The sequence below is a fragment of the Fundulus heteroclitus genome, chromosome 3, assembly GCF_011125445.2.
Source record: "Fundulus heteroclitus isolate FHET01 chromosome 3, MU-UCD_Fhet_4.1, whole genome shotgun sequence".
Taxonomy (NCBI): domain Eukaryota; kingdom Metazoa; phylum Chordata; class Actinopteri; order Cyprinodontiformes; family Fundulidae; genus Fundulus; species Fundulus heteroclitus.
In genome coordinates, this window is record NC_046363.1 from 916,791 (window position 1) to 929,391 (window position 12,601).

The window sequence follows — 12,601 nt, forward strand, 5'->3', positions numbered from 1 at the left end:
CAATGCAAATCCTGAGTTAAACAAAACATGTGATAAAATAACATTTTAAAGAATGATCTGCTCAGTAAAAATCAGTAAATGCTTTATTTTATTAATGCAATTATTCCTCTGAGAAGCTAGGGGTTAGTATAGCAGTCAGTTGCTACATAGGTTAATCCCAAAGTTATACAAAAACACCATTAAATCAACATTAATGTTCCTTATTAATGCGGTAATAATGCTCTTAGCAATTTTGAACAATGGTGGAGCGAAACAAAACAAACCTTATGTTTGAAAGAACCATAGTTGAGTGGTAGCCCGAATGATAATAGCACAGGAAGCTAATAGCATTATGCTAGCGGACATTTGCACTAATTTAAAAAGGCTTCCGCTCAATTTTGGTCATAATATGTGGACTGGAAAACAAACATCATTATCCCATGCCGTTATGAAGAAACTAGCGGGAGCTATCCTGTAAGCTCCATGTGTTTTAAAAACACTCTGAAATGCTTTAAGTAAACCATTCTAAATAGAACATTTAACTTTTCCTGTTCAACTCTGCCAAACCAGTCTGTGTCTCCGTGTCAGTTTCGTTCACTTTTGGCATCCATTTGGAAGCAGTTCAAGCAGGCAGGTTGAAGGCTTGTTGTCTGATCAGCAGCATTCAACTATACGAGTAACCAAAACATAGCCATATGAAAAAGCCTTCGGGTCCTATGCGGGTCTCAGCCCTGCAAAGCTCAGCCCTTCAGGGCTTCAGTAGGAGGACGCAGGGACCGCAATATGGGGATGTGGGGCCTCCTCTCAGCTTGGCTGGCGTAGCTACTCCTGTGGGGCCTGTGCCATTTGCAGCGGGCGACTTCAGATCAATCCCCCCCTCTCAGTCTGGCCTGGCCGAAGAAGATGAGACTGTTCCACATCATCTCAAGTCAGCTTTCCTGCAACAGGTAAGAACAATCACAAGGCAGGTTTTGGCATAGATGGCTTCTTTTACTCCGGTGTCTGGTTACGCAGAAGAAAGACTGCAGACTTAGCTTTGATCCAGCCAAAGCTAAAAATCAACAAATAGGCTACAAACTGTGGAGGGGACAGCGGGACGAAGGGATGCGAGTAGAAGTCCTAGAAAAAAGTCCCAATACGCGGAGGGGTAAAAAGTGCTGGTACAGCCTACCGGTGCATACCTGCCCAGTGTCGAGTTAAATCACTGCTTATTGGGAGAAATTAAGTAAAATATCCTCACATAAGTGAGAAATCCTCCTCCTTCTAGCTGGCTCCATCCTCCATCATCTCCTCACTCTCTTAAATCTTCAAGCTTCTCTTCTAACCTAAGCTTTACAAACTACCATCAACCTATAAAAAATTCCACTCTACAGGCTATCAAAATTCTTTCCAGAGCCTGAATTGATGGCAACTCTTCACACACACGAAGAGGGGAATCAACATGTCACTCTGAACGGATATTACTTTGGAGGCTTTGTCAACCAACAAATATACAGTATGTTAGAGGGGAGTTTTATCAAAAAAGAAAAAAGAGATCTGATATGTTATTGATATGCGCATTTACTACAAGGAACGACCATGAAGTGTTAAGAAAAAAGGAAAAACAAATCCAGCAAGTCATCCATCACTGGCTTAGCACAAGGGCAGCTAGCCGGGGCAAAGAATGTATCTGCTGTCAATATGCACTATTTCAGTGCTGATAAGGAAGTGGAAAATGTTCCTCATCAGCCTGTGACACCTTCCAAACCTCCAGTGCAAAAACAAAAGAAAGTGACACTGAATCAACCATCCTTTCAGAGTTAGCATTGCTCACATCTCTAATAAATAACAGATCAGATGCCTTGGAAAAGATGATAAGTAGAAACTCTGCTGTTATTGCTAAAACAAAAGAGGCAATAACTCCAAACAAATAGAGGAAACAATTGAGTTAATTTGTGCCGAAATGCCCCTTGGGGAGTCTTGAAGGCTGTTTTCCACTTATCCCCCTGACAGATTCTGATCAAGTGGTAGGTGTTGCGCAGATCGAGTTTAGTGAAAATTGTAGCGTCTTGGACTGACTCGAACGCCGTCAAGAGGGTACTTGTTTTTTTTACTGTGATGTGATTTAACCCGCGTTAATCGATGTAGGCACGTAGTGATTCAATTCAATTCAATTCAATTTTATTTATATAGCGCCAAATCATGAAACATGTCATCTCAAGGCACTTTACAAAGTCAAGTTCAATCATATTATACAGATTGGGACAGATTATACAGATTGGTCAAAAATGTCCTATATAAGGAAACGCCCTGCACGCACAATAAGACCGACGCTTGTTGATTGCATCAAAGTCCCGACAAGCAGCATTCACTCCTGGGGAAGCGTAGAGCCACAGGAAGAGTCATCTGCATTGTACATGGCTTTGCTGCAATCCCTCATACTGAGCAAGCATGAAGCGACAGTGGGAAGAAAAACCACCCATTAGTGGGAAGGAAAAACCTCCGGCAGAACCGGGCTCAGTATGAACGGTCATCTGCCTCGACCGACTGGGGTTACAGAAGACAGAACAGAGACACAACAAGAGAAACAAAAAAGCACAGAAGCACACATTGATCTAGTAATCTGTTCTACATTAGATGGTAGTAGCGGGTGAGCCGTCTTCTCTGGAAGATGTCACAGTTAACAGAACGCCAGACCAGGTGTACCTACTATGAAGAGAAAAGAGAGAGAACAGAAAGTTAAAGCAGAAATGACAACACATAATGCTGGACTTCCTGATAGTAAAGAATTACAATAGTCCAGCCTTGAAGTAACAAATGCATGGACCAGTTTTTCAGCATCACTCCTGGACAGAATGTTTCTAATTTTGGCGATATTCCGGAGGTGAAAAAAGGAAACTCTGGAAACCTGTTTAATATGGGATTTAAATGACATGTCTTGGTCAAAAATAACACCAAGATTTTTTACTTTATTACCAGAGGCCAGGTTAATGCCACCCAGATTAAGTGATTGGTTAAGAAGTTTATTTTTTGAGGACTCTGGCCCAAAGATTACAACTTCGATCTTGGCAGAATTTAGATGCAGGAAATTTAAAGTCATCCAGCTTTTGATGTCATCAAGACATGACTGCAGTCGAAGTAATTGATTGGATTCATCAGGATTTATGGATAAATATAGCTGAGTATCATCAGCATAACAGTGGAAATTAATCCCATGCTGTCTGATAATTTTGCCTATCGGAAGCATATATATAGTAAAGAGAATTGGTCCAAGGACTGAACCCTGTGGTACTCCACAGGTGACCCTAGAGTTTGAGGAAGATTTATTATTAACATGAACAAATTGGAATCTGTCTGACAGATAAGATTTAAACCAGCCTAATGCTTTCCCCTTAATCCCTACAGTATGTTCAAGTCTTTGTAGGAGAATATTGTGATCAACTGTATCAAACGCAGCACTGAGATCTAACAGGACAAGTATAGACACAAGTCCATTATCTGAGGCCATGAGAATATCATTAGTGACCTTCACCAGAGCTGTTTCAGTGCTATGATGAGCTCTGAAGCCTGACTGAAACTCCTCAAGTAGGTCATTACTTTGTAAATGTTCACAAAGTTGATTAGCAACTACTTTCTCAAGAATTTTAGATAGGAAAAGAAGATTAGATATAGGTCTGTAATTTACTAACTCATCTTGATCAAGAGAAGGTTTCTTAAGTAAAGGTTTAATAACAGCTACTTTCAAAACCTGTGGTACATATGCATTTACTAAGGATAGATTAATCATGTCTAAAATAGTGCCACTGATCAAAGGGAATATGTCCTTAAACAACTTGGTTGGGATTAGGTCTAACATACAGGTAGAAGGTTTAGATGAAGCTAAAATTTTAGATAGCTCAGAAAGCTCTACTGCTTCTAAACAGTTCAAACACTGCGCAGATTCTAAAGATTCCTCCAATGCTGCCTCACTTACTGAGGACGAGGTAATCATGTTTGGGAGGATGCCAATTATTTTATTTTTAATGGCATCAATTTTATTTATGAAGAATCCCATAAAATCATTACTACTAAGAGCTAAGGGAATGGATGGATCAACAGAGCTGTGGCTCTGGGTAAGTTTGGCAACTGTACTAAAGAGAAATCTAGGATTATTTTTATTCTCTTCAATTAATGATGAAAAATATGCTGCTCTAACTCTGCGGAGGGTCTTGTTATACAACAATAGTCTGTCCCTCCAGATTAAGTAGGATTCCTCTTGGTGTGTAGAGCGCCATTTTCTCTCCAATTTCCTAACATTGTGCTTCAAGGAACGCAGCTCTGAATTAAACCAAGGAGCCAGCTTCCTGTGAATAATCACCTTCTTTTTCAAGGGAGCTACATTGTCTAATGCAGAACGCAATGACGAAGTCACAGCAATGCTGCCATCTACAGGGCATTTCTGCAATACTGAGGATATTAAAAAGGGGACAGACTCTTTAAGTTTTGATACAGCATTATCCGATAAAAATCTACTATAATGGAACCCTCTTTTGGGGGTGGAGAACTCAGTTAGATTAAACTCAAATGTTATTAAAAAATGATCAGACAGGACAGGGTTGTGAGAGAATACTGTTAATTCTTCACAATCAATGCCATATGTCAGAACAAGGTCTAAAGTATGGAGCCGAGAGTGCATCGGTTCATGCACATTTTGAGCAAAACCAATTGAATCTAGGATAGTTTTAAAGGCTACACTAAGGTTATCACATTCAGTGTCAACATGGATGTTAAAATCACCCACTATAATAACCTTATCAATATTTAACACCAAATCAGATAAGAAATCTGAAAACTCATCCAAAAACTGAGTGTAAGGGCCTGGTGGACGATACAAAACAACAAACAGAAGAGGTTTTATTGCTTTGCAGTTTGGATGAGGGAAACTGAGGGTTAAATGTTCAAAAGAACTGTAATTATTAGTTGGCCTGGGACTAATTAATAAATCAGACTGAAAGATAGTTGCCACTCCTCCTCCTCTTAACACAGATCTGGGAATGTGGAAATTTGAATAACTGGAGGGGGTTGACTCATTTATACTAACGTAGTCCTCTTGATCCATCCCTCTTCCCGACAAAGAAAAAGTTGGCCCCTAGGGGGGAGGAAGAAGGGCGGATGAGACCCGCTGCCAATGACTCATTAATATATTTCTCAAGAACCTGACACTCAGCTCGAGAGATACTATACAGGCAACTCACGGGCAAGCGAGCACCGGGTAGCAATTCGATTGCACAATCATAGGGTTGATGAGGAGGTAGCGACTCAGCTTTTGGTCTTGCTAAATACCCGGTATTGTTCGGGAACTCGGCTCAGGTCTACAGGATCCACCTCCTGTTGTACAGTTGTGCTGCTGCAGCCACGAGAACCCGAGGACCAGAGGTGCATGTTCCACAGGAAATACATAAAACAAGGTTTGCTCTCTGTGGTTGCCGGAGACAGTTATTTTGATGGGCTGGGTGCGGTGGGTTAACCGAGGGAGGCTTCTCCTATCCAGGACTGAAACCTGGAGAGGAGTGGGAAGCGGCACTAGCTCAATTTTCGCCTGCTAGGCAAACAAATAATCTATTAATTTATAATCACATCCGGAGTCCACAAGAGCAGAAACATGGAGACTGCCCCCAGCAGTAAGGATGGCTGCTGGGAGGCAGAGGCGGGGCCGATGGACCCGGTCTTTTAGCTGCTCTTGATGGGTGGAAAGCGTTCTCCTGAATGTTTCCACTTGGACAGGTTGGGCACAGTGTTCTTCTGTCATGGTTTTGGTGGCTTTCGCCCACATGCAGAGAACAGCCAGGAGAACTAGTGCAGATTTTGCTGAGTTTATTTAAAGGGAAAAGGGGAAGGGACGACAGGACTGAAGGCAGAGTCAGCTGGACCTCCTCGCAGGACTCAGAGGTGCGAACGCGTGGATGAACTTTGGGTGGAGAAAGGAGAGGTTAGACGCCGGCCATGGTGCATGTTGAGTGGTGCAGCAATGCTTACCACTCAAGGGGAGTGGAGAAAGCCATCAGGGAGGTGGCAGAGTCCAGTGACGGAGTGCAGTCGGTGATGATGTAGAGTAAGAGGCGGTGTGGCAGGGGGGCGGGCCAGTGGAAGGAGGAGAGATCCCATAGAGCGGCTTGAAGACAGAGCGGCCTGGCTCCCGGCTGAAGGGTTTCTCGGCGGTAGAACGAGATGCACTGTGGAGTGGGATCTGGAGCGCGAGGTAACCTGAGACGCAGGAGAGGCAGGTTATCAAGCATCAGGAGATAGGCTGTCGTTAGACAGTGGCCAAATGTGAGGTAACACTAGGTTAACACTCCGGTGTCGTTCAGCTGGCAGCCTTCCGCTTAAATGCTCCACAACTGCGGAATGGGAAACAGCTGTGTGTCATGCTCCCCTATCATCTGAGGCCACCTGCGAAAAGGGGAGAGGAAAAAAAGACCGCAGCAGCCTGCCAGGCGCTACTTGTTGGACTCTGACACCCTGTCATTTTTCTTTAGTTAATTTACGTCTCTCTCTATATATAATTTCTTTAAATGTGAGAGGTGTTTGAAATAATTTGAAAAGAACAGCCATATTTCTTTATTGTAAAAACCAAAATACTTTTTTTTTTCTTCAATCAAGAATCCCACTCCACTTCACAGGATAACACTTTTTGGAGATCCGAATGGGGATCCGATCTTTGACTGTCCCATGGGTCAGAGCGTTCAGCAGGTGTATGTATTCTCAAAAATCGTTTTAATGGAAATGTTCTATCTCCAGAATCTGCCAAAGAAGGCCATTATGTAATGCTTACAGTGGAAATTGTTAATCATATTATTATATTAATAAACATCTATGGATTCGATAATCATCTTGAAAACTCAGCTTTTATTAATAAAATAGAAGGAAGCCTACATATTGTTTATCCAAATATCCAAGCTCTCAAATTAGTATAGGAGGCGATTTCAATGTCGTCTTAAATAGTCTTATGGATAGATGGCCTCCAAGGAGCAATAGCAGCTCTCAAAGTAATCCCTTGATTTCTCTTATTGACCAACTTAATCTAGTAGATTTAAGGAGAGAAACACATCCTTCTCAAAAAGAGTATACTTGGGCAAATAAATCTTTGTCAAGTCGATCAAGAATTGGTCATTAGCTCATTTCAAAGTAGCTCATTTCAAAGCATCTTTGCAACCTCATGGGGTTGCAAAGATGCTTCCCTCAATTGTTTCAGACAATAAATGTTTACATATATTCATCCATTTCACCCAGGTTTTGGTCACTCTGAAGCTTCCTAGTGGAAATTCAACAGCAGCATTTTTAAAAACGAGTAGGTCTGTTTAAAATTAGAAACTTACATTTAACATTTTTGGAAGAAAGCTTGAAGTAAAAAGGCTGTCTGTCTTAATTGGGAATTATTAAAGCATGAAGCTTCAAAACTCCTTAGGAAATGCAGCAGTGATTTAGCAGGAAAAAGAGGACAATGAAGTTATTCAAAAGATGTCTCAATTATCTTCGATGATGGAGGATTCCTTAGATATTAGTGAGAAAGCAGAACTTCACGAAATGCAGCTTAAACTAGATGGAAACTACAAAGGGAGAGCTGATGGTGCATTTGTCCGATCATGTCGGCAATGGCTGGAAGAAGGTGTGCAGAATTTTGCATGCATTTTTTAGATTGGAAAGACAACAGTCAAAAAGCAATTCTTTTAGACAACTAAAAATCAATGGCTCTGTAGTTGATGATCCAAGACAAATCTCTCAATTCCACACAGAATTTTATAGCAGCCTCTACACATCTAGATTTTGTCAGCAAACCACTACCAATTTATTTCCTGGAAATGCAAAACTAATTATCACTGATTTTTGTGATAGGCCAATGACTTTAAACAAAGTCATCAATGCTATAGCTCAACTTAAAGTAAACAAATCACCCATGCAAGGGCTGTACACTTCCTAACTGCCATCAGTGGAGAAAATGTGTCACCTCTGGGGTGCTATCTGATAGATTGTGTCATATCCTTGTGTCTCAATGTCCCCCGCCTCCCTCGGGACGTGTTTAAAGTTCTCCCGGAGGTGGGAGTTAAAGCTCCGCCTCACAGGGGACTCCGCCAGACGTTCCCAGCAAACCCTCACAGTACGTTTGGGCCTGCCCGGTCGGACCGGCTTCCTCCCCCGCCATCGGAGCCAACTCACCACCAGGTAGTGGTCGGTGGAGAGCTCCGCCCCTCTCTTCACCCGAGTGTCCAAGACATGCGGCCGCAGGTCAGATGAAACGACAACAAAGTCGATCATTGAACTGCGACCTAGGGTGTCCTGGTGCCAAGAGCACATATGGACACCCTTATGCTTGAACATGGTGTTTGTGATGGACAATCCATGACGAGCACAGAAGTCCAACAACAAAACACCACTCGGGTTCAGATCAGGCAAAAACTCGGGCGTGGGAAGAGTTCGGAGAGGCCATGGAGAAAGACTTCCGTACGGCTTCGAAGCGATTCTGGTCCACCATCCGGCGTCTCAGGAGGGGGAAGCAGTGCAGTACCAACACTGTTTACAGTGGGGGTGGTGTGCTGCTGACCTCGACTCGGGACGTCGTGCGTCGGTGGGCGGAATACTTCGAAGACCTCCTTAATCCCACCAACACGTCTTCCATTGAGGAAGCAGAGCCTGAGGACTCTGGGTCGGGTTCTCCCATCTCTGGTGCTGAGGTTGCCGAGGTTGTTAAAAAGCTCCTCGGTGGCAAGGCTCCGGGGGTGGATGAGATTCGCCCTGAGTACCTTAAGGCTCTGGATGTTGTGGGGCTGTGTTGGTTAACGCGGCTCTGCAACATTGCGTGGACATCGGGGGCAGTTCCCCTGGATTGGCAGACTGGGGTGGTGGTCCCCCTATTTAAAAAGGGGGACCGGAGGGTGTGTTCCAACTACAGAGGAATCACACTCTTAAGCCTCCCTGGTAAGGTCTATTCAGGGGTTCTGGAAAGGAGGGTCCGTCGGATAGTCGAATCTCGGATTCAGGAAGAGCAGTGTGGTTTTCGTCCTGGCCGTGGAACACTGGACCAGCTCTACACCCTCAGCAGGATTCTTGAGGGGGCATGGGAGTTTGCCCAACCAGTCTACATGTGCTTTGTGGATCTGGAGAAGGCATTCGACCGTGTCCCCCGGGGGATCCTGTGGGGGGTACTCCGGGAGTATGGAGTACCGGACCCTTTAATAAGGGCTGTCAGGTCTCTGTACGACCGGTGTCAGAGTCTGGTCCGCATTGCCGGCAGTAAGTCGGACTCGTTTCCGGTGAGAGTTGGACTCCGCCAAGGCTGCCCTTTGTCACCGATTCTGTTCATAACTTTTATGGACAGAATTTCTAGGCGCAGCCAAGGTGTTGAGGGGATCCGCTTTGGTGGCCTTAGGATTGCGTCTCTGCTATTCGCGGATGACGTGGTCCTATTGGCTTCATCAGGGCGTGATCTACAGCTCTCACTGGAGCGGTTCGCAGCCGAGTGCGAAGCGGCCGGGATGAAAATCAGTGCCTCCAAATCCGAGACCATGGTCTTGAACCGGAAAAGGGTAGAGTGCCTTCTCCGGGTTGGGGAGGATGTCCTGCCCCTAGTGGAGGAGTTCAAGTATCTTGGGGTCTTGTTCACGAATGAGGGGAAGATGGAGCGGGAGATCGACAGGCGGATTGGTGCAGCGTCTGCTGTGAAGCGGGCGCTGTACCAATCCGTTGTGGTGAAGAGAGAGCTGAGCCAAAAGGCGAAGCTCTCGATTTACCGGTCGATCTACGTTCCTACCCTCATCTATGGTCACGAGCTTTGGGTCGTGACCGAAAGAACGAGATCCCGGATACAAGCGGCTGAAATGAGTTTTCTCCGTAGTGTGTCTGGGCTCTCCCTTAGAGATAGGGTGAGGAGCTCAGTCATCCGGGGAGGACTCAGAGTAGAGCCGCTGCTCCTCCACGTCGAGAGGAGCCAGTTGAGGTGGCTCGGGCATCTGGTCAGGATGCCTCCTGGACGCCTCCCTGGAGAGGTGTTCCGGGCACGTCCCACCGGGAGGAGACCCAGGGGAAGACCCAGGACACGCTGGAGGGACTATGTCTCCCGGCTGGCCTGGGAACGCCTTGGGATTCCTCCTGAGGAGCTGGCCCAAGTGGCTGGGGAGAGGGACGTCTGGGCCTCCCTACTGAAGCTGCTACCCCCGCGACCCGACCCCGGATAAGCGGAAGACAACGGACGGACGGACGGACGGACGGACGGACATATCCTTGTGTCTGTGCTATCTAAGTGGGTCATGCAGTTCCCGGGTTAAGCAGTCCATTCCACTTACACACCCCATATCTTAAGTTTTCGTCTGATTTAGCTCATTTTTTACATAAAGTTCATCAGGGTGTCATTACTTTAGTACCCAAACCTGAAAAAGATCCTTTCCTCCTGGAGAACTGCTGTCCAATCTCTTTATTAAACAATGATTATAAATTTTTTCCAATTGTCCTTGCTAATAGAATTAAAGTAGTAATCGACTCAGCCAAGCTCTCTTCACCTTTTTCATCCCGGACTTTTCTGCTGTCCATCCCACAAACACAGTGGTGAAGTTTGAGGACAACACCAGAGTAGTGGGTCTCATCTCCAACAATGATGAGTCCCACTACAGGGATGAGGTCAGCAATCTCACACAGTGATGCTCCAGGAAGAACCTGATCCAGGAACACCAGTAAGACCAAGGAGGACTAGAGGAGGTCCAGAAGGATTGAACACACTCCTCTCTACATGCAGGGGGAGGTGGTGGAGCACCTGGACAGCATTGGGTTCCTGGGCATTCACATCTCCTCCGACCTCTCCTGGACTGTGAACACCTCACTGTTCACTGTTCACCCCACTGTTACTAGCCTGCCATACTTTACAATCACCTTAATGTTACTGCCTACTTGCACACTATCATTTCACAATATCTAAATGCACATTGGTGTAAACTACCTCATTATCTGTTATCTGTGACTCTCCTGAACACTACAAAAAAACACACCGTGACCCTTCTTCATTACCTGTTTGTTTGTCAGTTTTTGCCTTCATTATGTGTAATGTGAACCGAAGTGGCTAAAGAGAAATTTCACCACAGGACACGCAGCGACAATGAAACAATAATATTAACTCTTTTAAGCCTTGAGTCTTAAAATAGTTGGTTTTGGTGAATTCTATAGATGTGTACCGACTCGAAACTTCTGGCCTTTTTCTTAATACTGACAAATGTGAGCTAATGCCAGTGAATGAATGTAGACACTGTTCTATTTGTGCTGTTCCTGTTAAAGCCTCCATAACCTATCTGGGTGTCATTATCTCTAAGGACAGCAAAAAAAAGAAGTATAGCTAATTTCACTCCTATCATTAAATAATCAAGAAAACCTTTTAATAGTTGGTTACAAAGGGATCTGTGCCTGAAAGGTAGAGTTTTGCTCACTAAAGCAGAGGGTTTGTCTTGTCTAGCCTATGCTGCCTAGTCACTTTATGTACAGTAGATAAATCAATCTGCAAATCTGGTGACAGGATGTTATTTGATTTCTTATGGAGGAAAAAAAACACATTATTTGTGTAAATCAATTGTCTTAAATACTGTATTTAAGACAATTTAAGACAGGTGCTTTAACTTTTAACTCCTTTAAAAACACTTTTAAATAAAAAAAAAATCTCAAATACTCAATAAGGAATTTTGTATCACATTATATTTTTTCACATCTAGGTGGCCTTAAATTTGTCCTTCTTTGTAACTACAGCATTCCAAAAATACCCTCTGTTGGGCTTCTCAGGAGGAGTTTAAAAGGAGGCTGCTGCCAGCACTTCTTCGCCAATGTTAACCCATATAGTAGGACTCAGCCATCTCCGCGCCAGGTGGACCTAAGCTTCCAAGCGAATCTAATCCTGCATCTCTTGTTCCCAGGTCATGCCCGAGTGTTGAACCCTCGTTCCAGGGACCCTCCACAGATTGTCCAAACCGCTTTCCAGTTCCGGCGTGAAAACCCGTCTTTCAAGCTTTAATTTTTCAATTCAGTTCAATTTTATTTATGTAGCACCAATTCATGAAACATGTCATCTCGAGGCACTTCACAAAGTCAAATCAATCATATTATACAGATTGGTCAAAATTTCCTATATAAGGGAACCAGTTGATTGCTTCAAAGTCCCGACAAGCGGCATTCACTCCAGGAGAAGCGTAGAGCTACAGGGAGAGTCGTCTGCATTGTCCATGGCTTCGCAGCAATCCCTCATACTGAGCAAGCATGAAGCGACAGTGGAAAGAAAAAACACCCATTAGCGGGAAGGAAAAACCTCCAGCAGAACCGGGCTCAGTATGAACGGTCATCTGCCTCGACCGACTGGGGGTTACAGAAGACAGAGCAGAGACACAACAAGACAGACAAAAAAGCACAGAAGCACACATTGATCCAGTAATCTGTTCTACATTAGATGGTAATAGCGGGTGATCTGTCTTCTTTGGATGATGTCACAGTTAACAAAACATCAGACCAGGTGTACCTACTATGAAGAAAAAAGAGAGAGAATAAAAAGTTAAAAGCTCAAATGACAACAGTCATTTCAATGTAATACAATGCAAATCTGGAGAACAGTAGAAATCAGTAGAGTGACAAAAATAGGCCCTGA

At 44.3% G+C, this 12,601-nt stretch overlaps 1 protein-coding gene across 1 annotated transcript in view; it reads right to left on the reverse strand.

Moving 5' to 3' along the window:
* LOC105917636 (glutamate receptor ionotropic, kainate 2) overlaps window positions 1-12,601 on the reverse strand; it is a 1,028,886-nt gene that overhangs the window by 258,083 nt on the left and 758,202 nt on the right. The window lies entirely within an intron of this gene.